At 47.7% G+C, this 25,424-nt stretch overlaps 1 protein-coding gene and 1 long non-coding RNA gene across 3 annotated transcripts in view; one reads left to right on the top strand and one right to left on the bottom strand.

Annotated features, from left to right (window-relative positions):
* The window catches only part of Mbnl2 (muscleblind like splicing regulator 2), a 146,989-nt gene extending 136,145 nt beyond the window's left edge, over positions 1–10,844 (bottom strand). The window contains exon 1 of one of the 2 annotated variants that reach the window (XM_060391623.1): positions 10,592–10,844. The gene's annotated coding sequence lies outside the window, so the exon portion shown is untranslated. The remainder of the gene's footprint in view (positions 1–10,591) is intronic. The other variant, XM_060391615.1, reaches the window with a different exon arrangement.
* A 3,746-nt stretch (positions 10,845–14,590) lies between these two features.
* Positions 14,591–17,256, top strand: LOC132656659 (uncharacterized). The gene is made up of 3 exons (XR_009594378.1): positions 14,591–14,658; positions 15,670–15,826; positions 16,395–17,256. It is a non-coding gene; the product is annotated as an uncharacterized LOC132656659 (long non-coding RNA).
* The last annotated feature ends 8,168 nt before the right edge of the window (positions 17,257–25,424 follow it).

Below are 25,424 nucleotides of genomic sequence, written 5' to 3'. Positions count from 1 at the left end.
TGGCCCTAGCAGACCCTGAGGCAGCAGGTCCTTTTGATCCTGCCTGTTAATTGCAGCCCAGTTGCACCAGGGAACTTTAAAGAAAAGAAACAGAGACTTGAGAGATAGGGCTTGTTTTGTTTCCTGAGGGGATGGTCTTCCTGGTGGCTGCCAGGAAGCTGGTACTCCAGGGCTCAACTGATGGGTTTCCTATGGAGGACTGCATCCTGCCTCCTGCAAAAGCATCATGGGAAGAGATAGCCAGGAACACTCAGTCTATTATGGCCACTTGGTTGAGCTCTCAGGCAGACCTGGGCGGGAGAGTAAGCAGGAGAAAGGAGACCATGGCTCGGCATAGCAACAGGCAAGGGAGCAGCTACAGAGGAGTAGTGGACACCCTTGGGGGAGAATGGAACTTCTGGCAGGCAGCACTGCAAACCAGGGAAACTGAAGATGAAACGTGTTCGTAGCCAGGCCCAGTAGCAAAGGCCCATGATCATAACTACTAGGAAGGCCAAAGCAGATATACTGCAAACTCAAGGCCTCCATGGGCTAGAGTCTGAGACCACACTGGATGTCTTAGGAAGAGCTTGCCTGAAAACTAAAAGTGGAGGAAGAGCATACGGTGTAGCTCGATGGGCTTGCCTCACGTGGGAGAGGCTCCAGCTCTGATAAGCCCACAATGCGTAGAGATGGTTTCCAGGAAATCCTCAGATAGCAGTGTCAAATAGCAAAAACTCCTCAGACTTGAATAGTCTGTCTGTCTGTCTGTCTGTCTGTCTCTCTCTCTCTCTCTCACACACACACACACACACTGAAAAGTACCAAAAAGGCAACTATTTCTCAACAAATAATGACGAGCCATGGCCATGGCCTGCTGTTGCACCATGTTTCCTCCTGAGGAGGCCCCTGGCTAACCAAATGAACTCCCGTCTACAGAGTACCTCGGCCACGGCTCTCGTCTCTTCTGTTTACCTACGCAGAGAACAGGGGCAGCATGGACGGTCCCCTGGTTGCAATCCCAAGGAGGCACTCTTGATGGGGTGCAGGTGCTGCTTCCTGCCAAGGTGAGGTATGTCTGGCCTTCCGTCGGCCCCTCTTAGCTTGTGACCTTGGCAGACGACTCACATTCCCCATAAAACATTCTAATGGAATTGATGGGCGCAGCTCTCACAGAAGGCTGGCCGCGTAGTAGGCACTCAATAAACTCGATACCCATTTGCTCTGTTTCCCTCTTAAAAGGTCATCGGTCAATTAAAAAGCATGTCCCGCCCCACCCCCACTCCTCTGTGTGTAGACTAACAAGTCATCAGGCAGGAAAGACTTCCCCTCAATCTGTTTAGCTCCATTCCTGGCTCCAGAAAGGAGAGAGCCTTGTTGGTGACAGAAAAAGAGGAAGCAGCCCAGTCGAGAGAGGAAGATGCAAGCTCTCTCTCAGGCTTGGGCTCTTCCGTCCGCTGAAATGATGTCTTCATCTGTAGACTGTAACTTAAATGTAGTTAAGCCAATGCCACAGGAGGGCACATGACGCGTCCTATTTACTCATTCACCTCTGGAGGGCATGAGGGGAGAGCGCTGTTACCTGCATCTTCAGGAACGAGTGAGACTGACGGGTCCCCCAAACTCATCGCTGGGTGTTTGAGGTCTACGTGGACACATTTGCCTTCTGGCCTTTAAATGCACCCATCATCCAGCAAATAAATAAATGAATCAATGAATGAGTGACTAAGCAGGGGGAGGATTCAAAGCTAATTTCCAAAACAAGTGTTTGTTAGGGAAGGAAAAACAAACAAACAAACAAACTCCGAAGCAGATATACATGCACAGAGGCCTTACCTAGGAGTGGTGACCGAACTTGTGCAAGTTGTGAGTTGTGTCCATGGCAACCACAGACATCCTAGGCATGGGAGGTGTCCACAGATGGGCTCTGTGTAGCCGTGCGTGCCAATGCTACCACTTCTGCCTCTACCCTTTCAGCCCTAGCTGGGCTCTGTAAGAATGGGGGGGTGGCATCAGCCCAACCTGCCCTCCACACATCCTACAGAGGCGGCCTGGGCCAGCGGATGATGGCCTCCACCGTGGCGTGAGCTCTTGAGGTGAGCTATTGATGACCCGCTGACACTTACACTTCTGCAAAGCTGCCCAAGTGTTCCGGATCCTCCTGGATAAGGAGGGGCCTGTCCCATCACCCTCACCCTGTGAGAGCTTCTTAGGAAGGCAGCCCCACTGCAGACCTACATCCTCAGGAGACCCCCAGGTGACCTGCAGGTACATGAAAGTTGGAGCAGTGTTGTTCTGGTTTCGTCCTTGGGGGCATCTGGAAGGAGGACCTTAACCTCCTCCAAACCACACCAAGTACTTTCTCATCATCTCATCTTTGTTTCCCAGCAGTCCTTATGGCTCGGTTCAAGAGACTCTGACAGACCCAGGAAAAACAAGACAACCAGAGTCTCCTGATACCTCACTCTGGAACTACTATCCTACCCAGAGACATAGTGAAAACACAGATTTTAAAAGGCAGATGCAGAAGTCTCCATAATTTTGCGCTGAGGTGCTCCACCTCTGGGAATCAATTTTTTAAGCCACCTGTACATATGAAAGATGCAGCCATGACTGCTCCCCCGTACACCCACTATTCTGTGGCTTCAAGCATGACTATGAACAAATGTTTGTCTCCAACAGAATCATTGCCAGAGACTCCTGCTAAAGAGGGTAAAATACGTGTAGGAGGCTGTGATCATTAATTTTGATTGTCAACTGGATGGGATTTAGAGTTACCATGGCAACAAACCTCTGGGCATGTCTGTGAGAAAGTTTTAAGACTGGTGAACTGAGATGAGAAGACCCACCCTCAACATAGATGGCACCATTTGGAGGATGCGGGGGTCCTGGGTGAGTGAAAGGATGGCACCAAGCCTCAGCTTTGCTTTTCCATTCCTCGCTGTGGTGGGAACCTCGCCAACTACCTCAAGCTCTGCGACCCTGCTTCCCTGTCCTGAGGGACCATACCCCAAACTGTGAGTCCAAACCAGCCTTTCCTTCTGTCGTTCAGTATTTTGTTCAGTAAACAAACGATTCTTGTGGATTCGTGCAGATGGGGATATGGCCCTCAAGAGTTTTGCTTACTTATTTTTTTTTAACTATTTTTTTGCTTTTATGTGTATTTAGTTTCCTGATTCGTTGCTAGCTCCTAGTTTCTTCTGTGCCACTGACTAATTTTTTTCAAAGCTCGCTATTGGTCAACTATCTGTTTCTCTTCATGCTTGCTCTTTCCATGTGGTTGAAAGTATGCATGACATCAACTACAGTTTCAAAACAGGCTTAGGAATTGGTGGCCTGGCAGCTAGGCTGTTCGCCATTCCCTTCTTTCTTTCTCAAGCATCTACAAGGTAACTCCACAGATTTTTCTCACTATTGGCTGAAGTCCACGCTGGAAGTTCATCCTCCTCCAACCCTCTTCCCATCAGCTGCTCTCTTACTATCTCTGTCACCCTTTCCAGTCATGGCAGCATTGGTATCTCTTATGATAGAAACCCAACGTATTTCTGGCATTTTTGAGCTGCTAGAGCTTCTCTTATTTTTCTGTTAGGGTGGCTTTTGGACCCTTTCTCCTCTACTTTCCTCCACCTCGTCCCTACATTATGCCTGGACTACCCTAACTTTTTTCTGTCCAGTGTCATCAATCACAACAAATGTTTTAACCACTAACCCCAGCTTACAAATCCCAAGAGTATCCGTAGGAAGTAGTGTGTATGTAGAGTCAGCTAGGAGATTAAGCTCTGCTTCATGGCTCTTCAGCTCTACCCTACCCTGTAGGCTCCCACTGCGCCATGTACTGATGACTCTCTGGTCTGCAATCAACTCTCTCCATGGATGCTCACCCTCACCACTGTTCCTCTTCCCTGACCCTTGGGCTCTCCACGATGTTTGATCATCCTCTCCTATTATGAAATACTTTGTAAATAGGAAACAACTATCAAAATAATAATTTCTTATGTCCAAATGGTATTCTTGTATAACTATGCCAATATAATCTATACATCACCAAATACTCACGAAAACTGACAGCTTAAAGGGATACACTAAATAATATTTATCAGTTGAGCTCTCTCCTTCTGATAATCTTATTTTTGGTCTGGGGTATAAACTTTCCACATTAGAAAGGCTGATACAGACAAAGTGTTTGCATTCAAAGCCAGGGAAGGTGGCCCTTCCTCCATGAAGGCCTGTCTACCATCTGACCCAAACATGATCTCAGAACTTTAAAACCATAAGGACTAAATTATCTACATCATATACACTTGCCCAGGACTTTTACTTTGATTAATTGAAGCTTGATTTACAATGTCAGAAATTTATAGATTTTTTTAGAATAATTCAATTTCTTAATTAAAAACATTACTGTCCTCTTCAAATTGCTAGGGTTGAGCTCTGTTCAGCTGTGTGACAAACATCATGAAATCTTCCAGTTAGACCACACTGTGATTCATTTAGTTCATTAAATATCATATGTATAAACTCCTACTGGTAGAAGAGTCACTTTTCCACTTCGGGGCTACTGAAACTTGGTAACCTCATTCAAATCCTGTTTTCCTTTACTTTCTTAAACAGGAAATGGGGGTTCTGATCACTAGAGGAGATAATAAACACTAAACCCAAAATAGCATATATACTTAAGATGTCCCCATGACCATTACAGTCAGAATTTAATAGAATGGAGAATAACTACATCTGAAATTTCTAACACAACTTATCTTTCTGCCTTGAGACTTCAGTTCTTTCCGTAAGTTAGTTATTTCATCTCTCTTATTGACTAAGCTGAAAAGCTACACTGCTGGCTCCCCACAGGGCTTGAGTCTCAGAGGCCTGAGTGTAAGTGGAAGCCAGACTGTCTTTGGCTGAGACATGGCTGCTACCAAGTCTTCAGAGAGCGCTTATCTTTCATCAGCAAACCAAGAGTACTGCTGATGAGGTGGGGCTCTGGTGGTCTTCTAACGTTCCAGTTGCACAAGGTTATGTGTACAGCAGCTGGCTTGGGATGAGTGATATAGTCACCTCCACTGCCCACACCCATCTCCGACCGGTCTGAGGCTCGGGGAGGTACTCTCAGGGGACCAGAAGGCTGCGGGCGCTGCTGCGTCCGTTGCCCTTGGCTGTTCTCTGGCCTGAAGGTCATCATAACCACTCATGAGTGTGCCTTCCAGAGACACCTTGCTGCTGTGCGGCTGGGCTGGAGTGTGGGGTCAGTGCTGGCTTTCTCCCGAAGCCTACCTAAGCAGCCCAAGCTAAGAGTCAACCTCTCTGAGGGCTTTACCTTAGTGCGGCCTCGGTGTAAATGGAATGCTGTCTAAGAAAGTGACCTGAATCTATGTCCTCACATCTGGTTCAAAGGACATGGCAAGCTTTTCTGTGCTTTCAAATTCTAAGTCAATTAACCAGCATGGGGGAGATGTATGTACACACACACACACACACACACACACACACACACGCTCGGTAGTCTAGGCTGGCCTAGAACTCATTACGTTACAAAGCATGATTCTGAACGTCTGCCTACAGCTCTTGAGTGCCTGCATTACAGGCGTGCTCCATCATGCCTGGTCTTATGTGACAAGAGGCAGGGAGCGGCCCACAGTGTCACGTGTGTCAGGCAAGCACTCCACAGCTGGGGTATGTCCCTAGTCTCCTAATGAGTCCACGTTTTCCTAATAGCCCCTCTCCTGGACTTTCAGCCAGAGCTCCTTAATCGAGGGTCTGGCTTCGTACCTCCCCATTTGAGATGGTAACAGGACAGTGGCAGCCTTGTGCAGGGCGAGGAGCCCGCCTCTGGTAAGCACTCTTCTGGAAAAGTTGTGCTTGCTCTGATCTTGTGTGTAAAGATCTGCTGTGCACTGCTGTGTCCTAGCTGCTGTGCACTGCACAGCTCCAGAAAGAGACCTGCAGTGTGCCAGGACATCGCGGATGCTCCTGTTCTCACTAAGATGACTTACACCCTACAGCTTCAACAGCCAGCTTGCCACGGATGCTCCTAATCTTGGCCCAGCTCCTCTGTCCATGGAGACCCAGGGCAGATTTTTTAAAAAGCCTAAAAAAGAGAGGCTGCATTTTCCTCCTCTCTGAGCTCTGTCCCTGGCCACATCCTTTACTCTCACACAGTTTGTCTCTTTCCAGAGAAAAGATGTTCAGGGGCAAAAATCCCCCAAACCACTACCATCAAAACTGCTTAAAGTTTAGAGGGGGAAAATCAACTAAAACAAAACAAACCTCCTGCATTTATGAAAGAACGTGGGGAAGGGTAATCCTCCGGAGGCAGCATCGAGTTTCCTCATAATTGCATCATGGGCTGTCGGGGAAGGCAGCCGCTCAGAGGTGAGAGAGGGTCTAAGATTTCCTTTTGTTCTCTGGCTGGCATTTCGGGCTTTATAAATGATGTGCCCACAGTTCCTAGCCACTTGAGGCTGAAGCTCAGGTTGCGGAGACTCTGAGTGCGTGCTCCCAGAAGCCTTGTCTTCTGGGTGTTTCAGGCACTCAGACTCTGCCTGGCTCGCCTCTCTTTATGTTAATTATACAACACCAATGGCAAGAAATACAGCTCAGGTGAAGACAGTCTAGAGATATACCTACAATCGAAACATCTTTTTTAAACAATCTGTTTTGTTTTGCCCCTAAAGACCAGAGTCCCGTCTGGATTAAAATCAGTGTCTGATGGTTAACAATGCTAGCTTAACATTAGCTAATAACAGTGTTCTAAAGCCTTTGAAATTTAGGATTTTATGACAGGTGTGTTTGTATGTACACATGAGGGCAGGGTATACACAAGGTACTGGGTAGCTTGGTGTCACAACCAAGTGCAAGAGCCTGAGCAAAGGGTGTTTAAGAAACACTTGTTGACTGATTGATGGAATAGCTGACCCAAGAGACCTTAAACAATGTGTTCTTTGTAAAAGAAAAAAAAAACACTAAAGAACATTGTTGGGTCCAAAATGTTTTGTCATGTTGAGGGGGACTCAGAGAAGTCCAGCTTAAAACTGCTTACCACCCTGGCTCAGGCTCAGCAAAGAAAGCCGGGGCATACTGAACACACCTGTTTGCTCTCAGGGCTGTGGAGGAGCAGAGGTGACAGCCCGGCCCGTGGAGGCCCAAGTCCGAAGCAAACACTGCCAGGTATCACCTTTGCCTCCTCGCTGGGACTATTACCTTGCTGCAAGGGACACTTTGCACACATTTTCCAGAAGGAAAACAAAACTGCCAGGGGGGGCGGGGGGGGGGGCAGCGCCGTAACTGATTCATGAAAACCCAGATACGATCTACTTCATCCTGCAAAGCGGGAAACACCACACAGCCCCACACAGCCTGCATGTATGTCTACCTGACCCTTTATGTATGTATGTATGTTTGTATGTATGTATATATATATATATATTTTTTTTCCCCACAGTCTCCTCCCTTCTTTCCTCATAGGGTTTCAGACTGGGTCTCTGCAGCTTTTGTGGAAAGCAAAAAATGTCCTGTTCTCTATGGGATCCTGACCTTGGGGTTCTCCTATGCTCTCCTGATTGACCTTTGACCTACAGATCTTCCTCTCTCTGAGACCCCTCACCTGCTTCTGTGCTTTCTCCATCTGACCAGCCCACATAGCTGTTAACACTCGACGCCTCTCAGAGCTGGCTCTCTGTGGAGGCGCTGAAGGACCCAAACTATGTTTTCCACAGCTACTGCCTCTCTGTGCCGTCCCGTCATTAACCAAAACCTTTCACCCTCCGCAATGTCCCCCTATCTACTTCTGCACCACTGCTGCTCTGTTATTTTGGAAAGTGTAGCCAAGCCAGCTGCCTTTATTCCCACATTTTTCTTGCTGGTAAGAGAACGTGAGAAGAAAGAAAGAGAAAGCGTGTGTCAGAAGACCCAGCTCCTTCTCCATTGAGCTCAGTGGCTAAGCCCTCTTCTCCCAATTCCTGCTTGAAATCCCGAGGACCTGCTGTTGGATTTCTATGGCGCTCCTCGGGCTCAGGACTGGCTGGGAGCCATGTGATATTGATTTGTTTTCACCATGGCAACAGCAAATTAAAACAACGAGCAAGCGACGCAGGCTAAGTGGTAAGGCTCCATGGCCAGTAAATTTCACAAGCTTTTTTCCTGCCTTCTACCCAGTTTTGTCTCATATTCACTCCACTTTCACAATTTCATCCAAAAGTCAAAGAGAAAACAGCACGGGGCACTGGGCACTGGGCACCACAGCTCTGCGAAGCCTCTGCTGGAAGAGGTTGGCTGGCCCAGCCTCTAGAACATCAGACTAGATTGACCAAGGCAATGCAAACAAACATGCTCTGATTTCCTTGGAAATCTCATTTGTTGGCTTAGGCATATACATCTTTAGAAAAATTATATGAAATTGACAGAGACTGGACGGGTTTGTTTTTATGGCCTCATATCTTAACACCTCAAGACACTGGCAATAATGTTTCCACACAGAGCTCTCTTCCCTTGTACTTTACAGAACACATTGTACCAAGAGACAAACAACTTTTGTTGCTGTTGTTTGTACAAGATCAGTCCCTAGAGCTCTAGAGTAGGAGAAAGTGAAATAAGCATTATGTGTTCTGCGAAGAGGAAGAAACTGAGGTAGGTACTTGCTCAACTACCTTAAGTAAGTGGTGGGAAGAAGGAGGCCAGCTGGTCGTGGGGACTGCTGGGAACTGCACTGTGCTCTAACCCAGATTCTTTCTTTAAAAGACACCTCAATAAACACTAACCTTTCCCCTGATCTCTACCTCAAGGATGTCACAAGAGTGCCACCTGTGACACAGGGTTGACAGCAGGCACCATTGTATTTTATTTCCTTTGAGCCATCTGCCCTAGGACATGGTGTTTATCTATGAAAACAGCTGTCACCCACCATCCAATCAACCTTGAACTTGGTGCCATAACCTGGCCCTTAGCTAATGGTTCCAGAGGACCGGAGAATGGGGTTCCCTGGGATGGTGAGCCATACCGAGCTGCTGCACCCTGTGTGAGTTAGGCCAGAGAGAAAGTGAATTTCAGCCCCCTGAGGCTCCCCATGGCTTTTCACTGGCCAAGCCAGAAAAGCCCGCAGAAAACCTGTGTGGACAGGAAGATAGGACAAGTTGCCCTCTGGCCTGGGAAGGGGGATGGATGGGCTTGGGTTTAAATGGGAAGACATAATTCAAGTCCTGCCAACCGGGAGTTCGAGTGTTCCTGGCCTGGACAGGGAAATATTCCTCACCACAGCTGAATACAAGAACACACAGCAGAAATAGTTGGGGGATGACGTCAGAAGTTCTGGGCTGCTGTCCTGCACTTCTCCTTGAAAGTAAAAACAGTGGGTCTAGAAGATTCTACGGCACTGCCCGTATTTAAATGAACACTGCTGTCCCTCAGAGCAGAGCAAAAGAGAGGAAAGTTCCTCTTACGCAGATGGTAAAAATGTCTCCTGTTTAATTTTTGTTCCTCATTGTTGCCTATACAGATGCCCTAATAGATATTTTCCTACTTAATCTTTGTCTTTTAAAGAGACAGTAATGCTTTTTGAAGAGCGCCGTCATGGGGGTGGTGGTTGGGCAAGTTGTTTTTTTTTTTTTCCTTCGCTTCAGTGCTTGCTAACTATTCTAAAAATGTTACACATTTATTGTAAACACATGCTTCCAAGGCCTAACAAAAAGCACGGTTTCCTCATGCCTGGCAGAAATTTAAAACGGAAAAGGGCAGAAAGAATTCTTTAACACAGATCCTTTCCTTCTCCTGGGCCAAGTGTGTTAAAAATAAATCTGCTTCAACCTTTCTAGCCGCTGCTTCTCGGCAAGAAAGTTGATCTGGCTGGGCAGAGTGAGAGCCCAGCTTTAAAAGCTAGCCAGCTCTCATTAAATTATTCTGCTGGCTGTGTGTTCTCATTAAAAATGCATACAGATCAGATAATTGCAGTAAGCATTATTAACCCAGCTTTACTTTTGAATATAATGGTCCCACTTTTAAGCTGGAAACAAAGACGAGACTGCCAGGAAAAGCAATGTAAACATTGAACTACAGTGTCTAAGACTACCTCTGCCTTAGTGCTCAAAATGTGCTTTTGAAACTCAATTAGAGAGCCCTTGCCCTGGAGCACCCGGGTGGCCCCCGAGTTCCACGAAACACACAGATTTCGGCCCCAAACGTTCAACCGATCATTATTTACCATGTTTGTTTGTTTTTTTAATTCTTAATTTCGAGTGTGTTTTTAAAGAATAGGATCCACGTAAACTTTATTCTGTAGCTCACTACAGAAGTAAAAACCTTGTCTATCTTAAGGGAATAACAGCCTGGATCTTTCGGATAATTAAAAAAATAAAAAAACCGAATCCGTTCTTTAAATAAATAAATAAATAACCTCGGTTTTATGCCTCACCCCAACCGGGGCGGCGTAGATTCTCGCTTTGCCATTTCTCGCTCTCGAATCCAAACGTTACGTAAAACTCCAGGGTTTCCTGCGAGTATTCCGTCCGAATTGGTGGAATCCGGTCTCCCTGGCTTCCCTGAGCACACACACGGAATGCAGCACACTGCAGCAAACTCTTCAAACATCGGGGGGAAAAACCCGGGGGGGGGGGTGTCCTCCTACCTTGTTTAGCGCTGCTCGTCCTCCCCATGTACAGTGACCCCGAGAACAGCTGGCAGGAGCGGGTGGCCGCGGCCTCTCCACCGCATCATGAGGAGCGGGGGCCCATGCCAACGGCTCTCCGTCCCCGCTTATTGTACTCTGCGAGCCGCCGGCCGCGGCTGGAAAATTTCCCCTCGGATGATGAAGCAAAGACAGCCCAAACTCTGTTGCTGCGAGCTGCAGCCCTGCCTGCCCACAGGCCCCGCCCCCGGGCCCGCCCCCGGCCCCGCCCGGCGCGGCCGGCCAATCGCGGGCCAGCTCGTCAGCGCTCTCGCCCGAGCCGGGCGCTCATTGGAGGGCCGACACAGCAACACGGCGCTGGCAGGCTCCGAAAACAGCGCGTCCATACTGAGGGCAGCGGGATCTCCCTGGCCCGGCCGGCCGGCGCGGCGCCGAGCGGCCCGCCAGCGCGCCGGCCCGGGAGCCGCGCGCGAGCACCGGCGGCGGGGGAGCCCCGCGGCCGGCCAGGCTGAAGTCCCGACGCCGGCTGACGGAGCGCTCGACGGGGACGGACGTGTGAGAAGGAGGCTGATTCGGTGCTCGTCACGACGCGCACCCTTCGCCGTTCCCGCGGCCGAGGGCGGCGGTGGCCGCGCCGAGCACCCCTCCCCGCCCCGGCGGGCTCGACCCCACACAGCCCGTGGGGAGCAGCTGTCACTGCGGCGCTCAGCACGGGGACGCGGCTGTCTCCCGCCCAAGTTCCCAGAGCACCGGCGACTTCCACAGGCAACGCCGAACGGCAAAGTCGGTGTCTGCACCTTGGCTCGGAGCGCTGGCTGGCACCCCCGGAGGACCAAGTGTGTCCTCACCTTCTCAGATGCCATTTGATAAACCCTCATGACGCCATAACGCTGCGGGAGGAGGAGGGGGTCCTGCTCAGCCCACCCGGAGCTGATCCAAGGGGCATCCTGCAGCCTCACTCTACAAAAGCTGACCCAGAGATGCCAGGATTGCCCCAAGCAAAAGCAAGAAGAGGGACGGAAAGGGTTATCCCCCCCCCCCCCCCCAGTCAACAGCATTTCTGCATGCTTTGAAAACAAAAACAAAAACATATGGGATTTAGAAAACACAATGAGCACACATTTTCCTTCCACAAAACACAACATTTTGGATCTTAAAAATTAAGTGTCATGGTCCCGAGAGTAACTCCAGGCAAGAACAAAGACCCTATTCATCTGAAAGGTTGAGCCTAACTCTGTATTTTATTTTACAAGCAACTGTTTAATGCATTTGGAATGAGCAGCTCGGTGGACTGGACTGGTTTCTTTCTTTCTTTCTTTCTTTCTTTCTTTCTTTCTTTCTTTCTTTCTTTCTTAATTTTGCAATTGCATCCTTAAAACACAGCATTTTTGTGATTTGTGGTCTAATTTTCTACAGTAGAATGTCTTGTTTTATTCCTCTTGATTTTAATACTTACTTTCATTTCTACTCAATATCATCACTTGTGGGCTTTTGGTTGAGTCTGGTTCTTTTCTGAAAAATTAGATTAGTTTCATTCAAACAGGTGGAAATCTTTTTAAAATATCAGTACACTTATGCCACTCATGCCTGCATTATCTCAGACTTAAATCATCTTCTTCCCCATCTCCTGCTTTTGACACGAAATCTCCACTTTCCTAATCTTATTCCTTAAATTTTAGCTCCTGTCAAGCTCCATTCTCACCCAAAGAAGTCACATAGATTTTTCTTGCAGGCTAGGCCAGAGCTATGACCTATTCCCTGAATGATACAAAAGCTAATTGATGGCCTCTGGGATTCCAGGCACTCCAGCTCTGGTCTTCCCTGTTGCCAAACAGGTTTTTCCGAAGTCATGTAAAGTCATGTTCCTTTTACACTCAAACCTGTCCCTCCATAAAATCCAAATTACAGACTTTCAAGATCCTGCAAAACATGGCCCCTGCCTTTACAGTCAACTTTGCCTCTACTTAAATAAAGCTTTCTTTTCTCTACCCCATGTTTATTTCTTCCTTACCTGGAATGTAGACCTCCATTGCCCTGTCATTCCTTTGGTTATACTGTCCACACTGGCTTCTCTGATGTTCAAAAGGCCTTCTGTACTGTGCATTGTAGCAGACTATTTTAAGCCCTAACAATGCAGCCTTGTGTGGCCCGCTTGCCTGAGCTGATCTTGCCATTTTAGAAGGCTTGTGTCCTGCGTTAACTAAGAGGATGTGCGTGAACATGTGCACGAGGGCTGCTGTGACAGAGGGTCACTGCACAACGGTTGTCCTTACGGTAATCTCTGTGGTGAACAAGAGGCCACACACAAACATGCTAATTGTATCACAAGAAGTGGCGTACTCATTTGTACAAGTCAAAAGCCTGGCACTCTTCCTTGCCTTTCTTCCCCAACCACAACGTGAAATCCATTGTCACAGTCTGTTGCCTTGAACACCTGAATATTTAGAACATTGTACTTCCTTCCTTCTCTGCTGGCATTCATTTGTTTACTGCTGGACATCCTCTGCCTTAACGCTCCAAACAATCACTGTTCTCCAGAGGGCTGTTTTGTCTGTTTCTTTTCCTCCCTTCGTCTCCTCTTCTCTTTTCCTCTGTGTAGTCCTCTTCTTCTTCCTCTTCCTCTCTCTCTCCCTCCCACAATGTTTCTTTCTGAACCTATGATGCCCTCCATACTTAGGGCCTTGCACATAACTGCGTGAATTCTCCACCACGAAGCTACATGTGGCCCAGTCCTTTTTTTACAGTTTTTGAGAAATGATTTTACTGAGCCGCCCAGGCTGTGGGCAAGCAGGCCTCAGCTTCTGCTTCTCCGCCCTCCACCTCCAAGATGGCGGGGATTCCAGGCCGGTGCCGTCAGCCCTGGCTGTGAATATGTCCTTGACTTCCTTTGGGTCTTCAGAATACTTCATCCCGAGTAGTTAACTTCTGAAAAGAAACCTTCGTTTTCATATTTCTTTGCTTAAAGCTTTATTAGGGGCTGAATTGTACATACCCTTGCCCAAACCTTAGATGCCGAAGAGCTGACTTTAAAGGGGTGATGTTGAGAGATGGGCAAAGGGATAATTGGGTTTCAAGGAGTCTTCTTGAAGACATTTCTGTCTTCTGCTTTTCTTTCTTTCTAACTTGGGAGGTCACAGTGGGAAGCCAAGAGGGTCCCCACCAGCTACGGCCCACGCTTGGCTCCTGCCTTCAGAGCTCCGGCATCCAGTCATGAGGAAAGGATTTCTATTGTACAGTCACCTTGTTTATGGGATTCTGTTAATGTTGCTGTCCTAAGTTCGGATCCCCAGAGCTGTGCTGTGGCACTGAGCATCTACAACGGAGAACTAGATGCTAAGTGAGGACAGAACTGTTGGGAGCAAGTGGGCAGGCTGGCCAGCTAGGTCCATGTGCACAGATGCAAACAGTACGAGACCCTAGCTCAAAACGTGGGAGAAGAGCGGCTCTCAAAGTGGCCCTCAGACCTCCACATGCATGTGGACTCACATGCCTGTCCCACACAGTTCCCCACAAATTCACCCACCCATATCCACATTCCTCACACACACACAACACACCCCCCCCACACACACACAGACACACACACACACACGATCTTCGAATTGCTCGTAGGATAAGGATGTAAGTCCTCCCCCTGCCCTCCATGGAGCCTCTGTCTTCCTGGGGCGCTCAGAGGCTGTCTTCAGGGAACTGTTCCCTGACCCACAGGCTGAACCTAGGTCCACCTGGTGTTTTCCCCCAGCCTGTGGACTAGAGAGCCAGGCTTCTCGGATTCTTTGGTGCACGCAGCTCCCCGTGGGATCTTGTTAAAATGCAGAGGTGCCTCGGGAGTTCCTGGGTGAGTACTGAGCCTCCACTCTCCTAACAAGCTCCCGGGCGAGTGTGCTTGTCCATGGTTCCTCTTCAAACAGCAGCATTTTACAGACGCTTTGCGCGCTGTGGCTCTTGCCATGGAGTGTGGTTATACATTAATTTGGTTAATTATTTATTTCAGGTTTATGTTCCCTGTCAGTTTGTGAGCACCAGAAGCCATCGAATTCCCTCGTGCACCTAATCCTTAGGCGCCTGTGAGTAGGCTACCAACAAAGGGACAAACTGAAGGGACAAACGGACTAGTGCGACCACCTAGAGTCAAGCTGAATTTCCCTCCTTTTCCGTTTCCTTCTGAACCCTTCACTAACTCTTTGTCCTTCTCCCCTGCTTTTTATAACTCCATATAAGTTTCTTGAAAGTGTGAAAAGAAACTGAATTGATAAGTTAAAAAGATAGTCTTTATTGATGTTATATGATAAAAAGAAAGGAGAGAATGTAAGAAGCAAACATAAAACATACGGAGCCAGTATTAGGGCATAGTCACTGGCACTTGCCTATCATCCCAGCATTCTGAAGGCAGGTACAAGATACTGAGTTCAAGGCCAGCCTGAACTAAATGGAGAGTTCAAGGCCAGCCTAGGCTACATAGCAAGACTCTATCACAAAACAAGAAAACAAGGGCAGATGTTATAGCTCTGCAGTGCAGAGCTTGCCTACAGCAGGTTTCCTGTCCAAGCTTACAGAAAAAAAGACTGTCCAAAGTAGGACGGGAACAGAACAGCTAAAATAAAAGATACCTTTGAACACTAGCATCTCTCAGCAGATCAGTTGAGTTCTAGATCAATATGTCCATGTCACAAACAAGAATGGCCGAGAAACCTAACAGAGAACAAATATCAAGGTTCTTGGGCCTAGCGTCACCTGTCTGTGATCTCCTGACATCTAGACCCCACTCCTCACTGGCAGAGATCATTTAGCTTCACCTTGTCTCTCGCTGCAATATTTAATAACGTTTTTGCTGAATTGGCTTTTCTTTTATTGAGGACATTTCTCTCATGCACTTCATTTCTCTCTGAGGGAAGTGTGGGGGTTTGAATGATGCCTGTTTGGACACTTGATTCCCCAGCTGACTTGGGGAGGTTAGGGTCCTTTAGAAGGCGGAGCCTTGCAGGAAGATGTGCATTACCATGGAACAGCCTGATCACACTTCCTGTTCGCTCCCTCTCCTTGTCCTCCTCCCCCTCCCCTCCCACCTTCTGGTGTAGGAAGGATGTGATCTAGCTTCCTGTTCCCGCTGCTATGCCTTCCTGGCCACGATGGAATTTCCTCCCTGGGAACTTCAAGATACAATAATTCCTTTTCTTCTCGAGACTGCTTTTGGTCATGGTATTATCGTAGCATCAGAAAAGTAACTATGGCGAGGTGAGCGTGCTTTTCTTGTCAGTGGTTTGTCCCTAGTATTGAGAGTGTGCAGTTATTGAACAGGCATTGAAGTAGGTATTGAACAGCTGAATGGCTGAGTGGCTAAATGGACAAGCTTGAAATGGCACCAGTGAGAAAACAAAGGATTGATGGAGATGCCACAGAGGTGATGGATCTAACATGTAATGTATGTGTGCATAGACAGACAGACAGACAGACAGGTACTTTAGGTCTCCTTTGAGTAGCAATGCATTACTATAGTACTGTATCCATACACTGTGTATAGTACATAGAGATAGTACTATCTTGGACACTCACTACAAATGAAATATATAGAGTGCATATTTATGTACACACAGATCTATGTCTGTATGTGCATACATGTCTACCCTGTGTGTGTTTCCTGAAGTTTGGGTGGAGGAAGGGAAGCAGAGGTGATACTGAAGCTAAGAGGCCCATTGCCTGGGGAATATACCTCCTTTGAGGATCAAAACAAAGTCAGCGAGTTTTCAAGCAAGGAGAACATTAACTTTTGTTGAATTTTTTTTGTCAACTTGACACAAGCTAGAGTCATCTGAGAAGAGAAAACCTCAGCTGAAAACCCGTCTCCGCTGGGTGTGGTGGCGCACGCCGGTGATCCAAGCACTCGGGGAGGCAGCGGCAGGCGGATCTCTGAGTTTGAGGTCAACCAGGTCTATAAAGAGGATCCAAGACAGCCAAGGCTACACCAAGAGACCCTGTTTTGGAAAGGAAACAAACGAAAGAAAGAAAGAAGGAAAGAAAGAAGGAAAGAAGGAAAGAAAGAAAGAAAGAAGGAAAGAAAGAAAGAAAGAAAGAAGGAAAGAAGGAGAGATCTCCCTACGGTGGGCTTGTAGGCAATCCTGTGGCAAAGTGTCTTGCGTGCTGGCAGCTCTGTGAGAGCCCAGCCCAGCGTGGGTGGCGCCTTCACGGGGCAGGTGCTCCTGGGGTGTATAATCCGGTAGTGGGCATTCCTCCAGGATAACAGCCTCTGCTCCTTCCTCCGAGTTGCTGCCTTAGCTTCTCCATGATGAACTGTGGGAAGCCGTGTAGACTCTTTCCTCCTTGTGGTGCTTTTACATGTGGTATTTATCACAGCAGTAGAAATACCAACTAAAGCACAGGAAAAAAAATCAAGCTTTCCCATGAGTGGAAAGGGGCAGGCATTTTAGAATATGTAAGTTTCGTATTCTAGAAGAAAAGCCAAGAGAAGAGATGGCTGTTCACAGCACAGGTGAGACAGGAGGCCTCACGCCCAGCATGGCTGCGCTATGGCAGTTCAATACAACACCCTTGGCCTGCACCTTCCCATTAGCCCTTTACCACGCACTTTTTTTTTCTTGTATAAACTAGACTATGAGCCCCTTGAGAGGAAAGAACAAGCATGAATAACTTATCCTTTGCAATGTGTAGTATGGACATATATCACTGAATACATTTTGGTTGGTCAATTTCTCTTTAAAATATGAAGAAAGTTTACATTCTGGAGAAGTTCCTGTGTTTTTGTTTTTTAAATAATTATCAGAAAAAATAAAAAAATTCATTAAAAATGTTAACTAATTTCTAAATTTTCTCTAATACATTTAGGGGCAGAGAACTGAAGAAAGTAAGAATAACATTTTTTTTTCTGCACTGAAGAAAACAGAATTAAGTAGATTGCACAGGTGTGCACAGGAACAAATGTGTAAGAACTCCCCCTGTAGAACAAGGCAGAGCAGGGATCAGGGCAGGTTAGATCGGCCCTGTGCTGGCAAGAGCATTGTCCTTGACTTCGAGAACCTTCCTGAGGGTCACATGAAGTTGCTGTATGGTAAGAAGAGCATAGTAACAATGAGCTGAGGGAGGAATTTCTGCCCCTCAGCTCATGGAACTCTTGTTGTCAGTTATGTTCTCTCTATATTTCTGGCCAAAGAGAAACAACTAGTGGATATATTTTTTTATTTTCTAAGTAGTTATTTTCATACAATGTATTCTGATCACAGTTTCCCCTCCCTCATTTCCTAGATCCTCCTTACCTCCCCACCCTCCAACTCCAAGCCTTCTCTCTCTCTCCCAAGAAAACAAACAGGCAAATAAGAACGACAAATATAATACTAAGTGAACAAAGTTACAAACAAAAATAACAAAAAAAAAAAAATAAAGAACACAAGAAGTGCATACACACCCACTCCATAAAAAAATCAAAATCAGAAACAATAATACACAACTGTATAATAGCCAATATACAAGCCAAAAAAAAAAGGCAGAACAAAGCAATATGAGACAAACTATCTCCAAGAATACCCTGGAGCTCATTTTGTGCTGGCCATCTAACTGCTGGGCCTGGGTAGGGGTGACTGGCATACCTAGTAAGATACCTTTGGAGACACTTAACTTTCTTTCAAGCAGATGTTAACTGGAGAAAAAAATTGGGGTGGGGAGCTTGTGTGCCCTGCCACGTCTCAGAGCTGGGACTCTGTCTGGCTTGGACCTGTGCAGCCCCTGAACATGCTGCCATAGTTCATATATTCTGTGAGTCCATACGTGCTCAGTCCTGTTGTGTCTAGAGGACACTGTTTCTTTGATGTCCTTCATCCCCTCTGGCTCTTACAATCGTCCTGCCTCCTCTTCTGCATAGTTCTCTGATCTCTGAGAGAAGAGAGTTGACGACGACATCCATTCAGGACAGGTTATTCCAGGAGCTCCCATCTCTGCACAGCGCCCAGTTTCGGGTCTGTGTATTAGTTCCTGGCTGCTGCAGGAGGAGGCGTCTCTGACGACGGCTGAGGAATGATCTATGAGTAGAGCAGAGTGCCATTAGGCGTCATTTCACTTTTGCTTTAGCGGAACAATAGTGTTTGGTCTTTCCATGAACTATGTATTCTCAGATTGTCAGCCATCTGAGCAGTAGCAGGCATGCTCCTGTCTCACAGAGTGGATCTTAAAGTCAATCAGATAGTAGCTGGTTATTACTACAACTGTTGTATCATGCAGATAGATCACCGTCATATACTGAAGGGCTGGTGTTTACCTTTCCCCTCTGGTAGCATGCACAGTACCTTCAAGTCCTGGGAACGTTAGGCAGCAGACGTAAAGGCCCAGAACTAATGGGCACATTTACTGAATAGCTGCAGCCTACACTTTATGTTTGAAAAGTTCAGTAGCTAGAAGGTTAATGCAAAATAATCTGAAAGAAATAAGATTTTGCTTAACCACAATTAGTTCTTGCTTGCTTGCTTGCTTGCTTTGGTAGCAGGGTTTCTCTGTGTAGCCTTGGCTGTCCTGGACTCACTTTGTAGATCAGGCTGGCCTCGAACTCACAGAGATCTGCCTGCCTCTGCCTTCCCGAGTGCTGGGATCACAGGTGTGTTCCACCACTTCTGGCTCCAATTATTTATTAATGGATTGTGGTTTTCTTCTCTTTTAAAATGAATGAATGAATGAATGAATGAATGAATGAGTGAGTGAGTCAATGAATGAATCTTATTCCAAACCACAGTTTCCCCTCTCTCCTCTCCTCCTGATCCTTCTTCTCACCTCTTCTCCTCCTGTCCACTCCTCCTCCCTCTCTCCTCAGAAAAGGGAGGCCTTCCATGGATATCTCTCCTGTTGAGGCTAGACAAGGCAGCTCAGTTAGGGGAAAGGGACCTAAAGGCAGGCAATGTAGTCAGAGGCAGCTCCTGCTCCTGCTCTCAGAAGTCCCACATGAAGATCAGCTGCACAACTGCTACACATGTGCAGAGGCCTAGCTCAGTCCCAGGCAGGCTCCCTGGTTGCAGTTCCATCTCTGGGAGCCCCTGTGGGCCCGGGTTAATTGAGTCTGTGGTTTTCTTGTGGTGTCCTTGACATCTCTGAGTCCTATGATCTTTCTTCCCCCCTTTCTGCAGGATTCCCCAAGCTCTGCCCAGCGTTTGGCTGTGGGTCTCTGCATCGGTGACCACCACATGCTGGGTGAAACCTCTCTGATGACAGTCGTGCTAGGCTGCTATTGGCCAGTCAGTGTGTTGGGGGGGCTCCCTCTCCTGGCATGGGTCTCGCACTGGACAGCCATTGCTGGACATTCCCTCAGTTTCTGCTTCATCGTTACCTCTGCAAGGACTGTATTTTTCCACTGGGCGTATGCCGCATATAATTCTCAAAGCTTGAGACCGGCTGGAACCAGTATTCCCTAGTTCTGTTCCATGCTAATTTTTAAAATATTTTTCATATCAGATATTTGCTTTTCATCTTAGCAGCTGCTGAGAATCCCACTTCGCAAACACAAAGTATCCAAATTAAGGCAGAATAATTCTAATGCAGAAATCTCAAATCTCCTTGGCCTAACTGTTGGCAGTGTCCAACATATGTCAAGTCTTACCTGCCGCTGAAGATGCAAACCTTCCACAGAATCCCTGCGAGCTATCGGGGGCCCTGCCACCACAGCTTGGGAATCAACAGTCAAACAAGAGCTCTAACAAACAGTGTCAGGGAAAGCTCAAGCCAGAGGTTATTGGACATGTCCAGCCCTAAACAGGAGACCATTTGAAATTTCACAAGTTTTGAGATGTGTGTAAAACTACGGTTTTCTAAAATTATAGACGTTTGTGACCCAGAGGGAGTTCGAGGTAAGACAAGGCACTGGGTCCTGCCAGCGCATGCAGCTCAGGGAGCTTGTGCTAATCTCCACCTTCCTGCCTGGAAAATTGTGCCATGATGGCACGGGAGCAGCAGCAGGGAGAAAGCTCCCGACAGAGCGACCGACTGGTCTCTGCAGCGGGACCTTGCTCCTCTGGTGGCTGAGCACACAGCTTCCCGCTCGCCACAGGAGTGAACCCCACCCTGCAATGTGGACTAAAGACTCTCCGCCTCAACCTCCTTCATGTTTCTGGACAGGCCTCTCATTCTGAATGCTGTATTTTAACAGCGTGCTTTTTCCTCCTGGGGGAGGCTGGCCCGAATGATTCTTCACCTATAGCCTTTTGCTCATTTCCCAAGTGAGAGCTCAGGGCAGGTGTGGGTCAGACAGGACAATGGCCTGGCGGGAGGAGGCAATCCTTGCCTTCCCACCTCTGCTCTTCCACAGCCCGTCTCGCCCTTTGTCACACCTGTGACCTGTTTGGTATTTACTGCTAATTGTCTATGTGATTCTTGGTGAGTTCATTGCCTGGCAAGGAGGGTCTTGATGCCTGGACAATAAGATTTGGTCAATAAGCGAGCGAAATTGGAGAAACTAAAGCATGGTGTAGGAGCGATAAGCAATTGTGTTTGACATACAAGGCCAGCATCGAAGCTGGACCAATCCTTCTGAAGGCACCTGGGAACTCAGGAGAGCCAGCCTTTGAACCAGGGTGGCGGGGCAGGGTGGGAAGGGGGAACTCCCCGTCAGCCTGTGCTGCTGCAGGCTCGGCTTTCACCTATCTTTGATGGATATCAGCTGCTGGAGGGGTCCCTAGAATGTGTCTGTCATGTGATGAGGATTTTCTTTGACGGGTGCAGAATGAAGTGGCTTTGAAAAGGGAAATCTCCGTGTGATGATGGCTGGCCTCCCGTGACACTGCCGTGGAGGCAGGGTCTAGGTGTGGGGCCAAGCGTGGTGTCCCTGTCCTCACAGCTGTGACAATCGGCTTGTGCTTCCAAAGCAACTGGTACAGGCTTAGTCCAACACAGTGCTCCTTTCTGGAAGACTCCAGGATGCACTGCTTCCCATCACTAGCTCCTCTCTTTCTACCAGAGTTCTCTCTTGGTGTCTCAGCTGGCTAGGCTCTGTGACCCCATCCGAGACCAGAAGATGAATGATGAGCCACAGAGGCCAAACCTCAAGAGTTTCAAGCGTTGCGCAGGGGTTCCCAGAGTGACGTGGTAGGGCAGGCACGTGTCTCCAGATGCTCTTGCCGGAAACCATCTGTGGTAAAGGCGAGGAATTTGATGAAGTTTTCTGAAACTCTTGGCGCCGTGATTCTGGGAAAGTGCTTTGGAAACGTCCAGGAGTGCGCAGGTCAAGTGTATTCTCTCAGCGCCTCATCATCCCTATTTTGGGGAAGCACAGTTTCGGCGCCCCTTCAGGGTCAATCAGATCGTTGCCCAGGTTTGCCGGCCAGCAGGGCGCCCCCTGGCGCCTGGATAGCGAACTACACCATCTCCGCTCAGCACGGCCCCTGCTGACCCCCTCCACACCACACTGAGTCCTTACTTTATACTATTCCAGCGACACGTCCCGAGCCAAAAGCGGGACCCGTTCGCGCCAGGCAGGTCTTTTCAGTCCTTGCTCTCCGCCAGGAATCATGCAGCACAACGAAAACATCACGTGGCACGTCAGAAAGGGTCATGCTCAGACAAACACGAGGAAGGCGGGCATCCTAGGCCAGATCGCACTCTGAGGCAAAGCCGGAGGGAGTTGCTGCTGTACGCGCGGTGGAAGAGCCTGTTTCTGGGTAGTTCTGTGTCACTTTGACAGTAACACCTGGCAGAAAGGACTTAGGGCCAGGAGTCTGTCACGAACCCGCTCAGTTTATGGCTGTGGGAACACGCCACTGAGGGTGCTGCCATCAGCGCGCTGGAGTAGGGCAGGGGAGGGGTCGGGACACGAGGATCCACCCCCCTGGCCTGTTTCCTCCAGTGACCACCCCTCAACATCACCAGGACTCCCCCCAAAACAGTACCACCAGACGGGGGTCACCAGAACCCGAGGGGCACATTGATGACTGAAAACATGACAGTGCCCTGAAGCTCTGTGAAGGACCTTTCCAAGCTGAAGACAACTCCGCACGGTTGCATCGGAGTGCCGCTGCGCTTCTCCGGTGACAGAACACCTGAGCAGCAGCAATGCAGGGAACATCTACGCTGTCCTGAAGCCTAGGGGACACATTTGCTCACAGGTGGGAAGGCTCTGGCAGAGCAGGAGGCGCCGCTGCTCAGCCGGATGCCCCGCCGCTGTTTTTTCTGTCCATGACCACAAGTTCTAAGTAAACCGTTATCTCCCTGTCCACAAAGTCAGTAAGGAGCCTCATCTAGGCAGCTGTGTGTGTGTATAGATACACGTACACTCATTTTCTCATTTTCTGGGGATTTTTTGTCAATTTTTTCACATTAAGAAGTTGTCTCACTGCATAACCAAAGCTCGTCTTGACCTTGAGGGTTCTTTCTCCCGAATCCTCTCAAGAGTACTGGGCCTACAGGCATGTACCACTATGCCCAACTTGGTATATGTTTTTGATGAATGTAAAAATCTCAGATCGACATGAAATGTTCTAACAATTTTCTCTAAGATAGTTGCTATATTTAATAATAAAAATTTTATCTTTATTTTAAAAATAATTTGTGCAAAGAGACAACACCTAGATTTGCTTTATTTGCTACTCAAAGTAGGATGTCATAGACCTATTCCTTACCAGGAGCAGGCAATTATTCCAGAGAGATCAGAGAGAGAAACAGGTTTGCCGCAGCAGCAGCAGCAGCAGCGTCCCGTGTGCACAGACACGGTGAATTTGTCAGATCATTCTGGTCCTGCGTCACCACGTTCTTCCTCCAAGATCTCTAACCACAGCTTCGTGGACCTCTCTGCCTTTAAGGCTTAAGGCAAATGGAAGGCGTCACTGTCTTTACAGCCCTGAGTCACTCTCTCCCAGGGCTTCATGAGTGTGTCCTGTCTGCAGAGAAGCAAACGGAAAATGTTCTTGTGCTACCTTCTGCCCTGTACCCAGGGCTTTGCATGTCTCCCGTCTCTCCCAAGCTGGTGCCAAGCACTCCTGCGGTGGCGGCCCCGCACCAACAGTCCCTTTCACTAGTGGGATCATTTTATTGTGCGACATAGCCCGGTCCTGAGACACGTGGAAATTCTAGTCCAGGTCTTGGAGCACCAAGATTACCCTCTCCTTGGAGTTTCTAGTCCCTACTTCTGAGGAGCTGGGGACAGATAGCAGCGTATTCCAGGGGTTATCTTTAAAGAGGAGACGGTCTCCCTGGCTGTCTGTGGTTCTTCACAGTCTCGGTGTGGAACCTTGTAGCGTGTCCTATCACACATCCAGTCACACTCTCCCCAACTCCCCTTCATTCTCTCCAGTGTCCTCCATCACAGTAAACTCTTGTTACTCAAATGACTGAATTGTAACATCCAAATATCATAATGTCAAAGGAGCCAGGCCAAGACTCCTTAGCTTATAAGTTCCAAGACTGGCCTGGAGCTCAATATAAGTAGGGTAATTGAAATCCACCTTCACGCAGAATCACTTAAGTTGTTAAATTTCCAGCCATTGGCATGTTTCTATTGACAGGAAAGTATTTGTGGTCAACAAACAGAAACCTATTCACATGCGTGCTGCACAGCGGGGAAACCAGACTGAGCTTCAAAGGACCATGCTAGGCCAAAGGGACAGGACTCTTCTACCTGTGCTCCGCACACGGTGACTGTCAGGCTCTGAAAGGAATGTGGAAAGCTCGCTCTTTGCTGGGTTCCTGACTAAGAAACAAAGATGATATTTTTCATCTATTTAAATCTTAAGAGTTATTTTTAACACAATTAAGCATTTATAACTTCACTTTAAAGATACACACTTTTGAGTTACGTAACTCGCTGAACTATTATTTTGGACTGCACTTGGAAAAATTCTCTCACCTCAAGATTTCACACTTAGATATAATGAGAACATTTTCTTTTGGTTAGAAACCGACATCTTTCCTTTAAAGGACTTTGAAGTCTCTTCTTTTACATCCATGTAGGTACTCATTTTCTGTTTGTGGGGGGGGTGGGCACTTGGCACAGCTTGCTAGTGGAGGTCGGAGGACAGATGTAGAGAACTGATTCTCTCCTCCCCTCTCCCATTACCATGTGAATTCTCAGGGTTGACCTGGGGTCATCAGGTCTGACAGCAGGAGCCTTCGGCCACTGACCATCTCTCAGATCCTTAAAGGAGTTTTGACACTGAAAACAGTTAGATACAGGATCACCAAACTTGTAGGGAAATGTGAAATTTTACCAAGTGGGTGATGAGGACACATTTTTATCCTGAATCAACTGACAAGTACTTGTTGCTTTGATTGGATACCCTGATGTCTCAGTAAGGAATATGCCAGTGCTTTCAAAGGGACAGAAGAGCGATCTGTTTACTCCCAGGCTGCAGGCCTGGAAGATTATTAATATTCATCACTCACGCCTGAAATGCACTTTACCGTCATTTATTGCTTCCAAGTGGATCTGGGCAGTGACTTTTTCCAGGTGTGGGAAGGGGAACACAGGGGGAGTGCAGGCAGTCCCAGGTGTCTGGGGGGGAGTGCTAAGGCAGCCCTCTGTAACCTGTAAATGAGTTAATCCTGAGGCACAGACTAGCTCTAAAACTCACCCCGTTTGATGATACGGGGCTAGAATTGGCAAGTAAAATTTTGATGCATTCTCCTGTTTATATAGAAGAAATTAAAGGTAAGATTGTCTTGGGAAAAACAGAAATATAGAGATCTTACTGTAATATTCTGAAAGAAACACTAAGGTTTAACTAACATAAACTTGATTTGTCCAAATTATATCTTTGTGGAAATTTTGATCATTTCTGTGTCTTGTTAGCTGGTGATGTGGTCAGCTTAAGTCTTTGATTCCACCTTTAAGAAACTGTTTAATGGAAAACATATCTGT

The sequence above is a fragment of the Meriones unguiculatus genome, chromosome 9 (genome assembly GCF_030254825.1).
Source record: "Meriones unguiculatus strain TT.TT164.6M chromosome 9, Bangor_MerUng_6.1, whole genome shotgun sequence".
Classification (NCBI taxonomy): domain Eukaryota; kingdom Metazoa; phylum Chordata; class Mammalia; order Rodentia; family Muridae; genus Meriones; species Meriones unguiculatus.
This window is presented reverse-complemented; position numbering and strand designations above follow the sequence as displayed.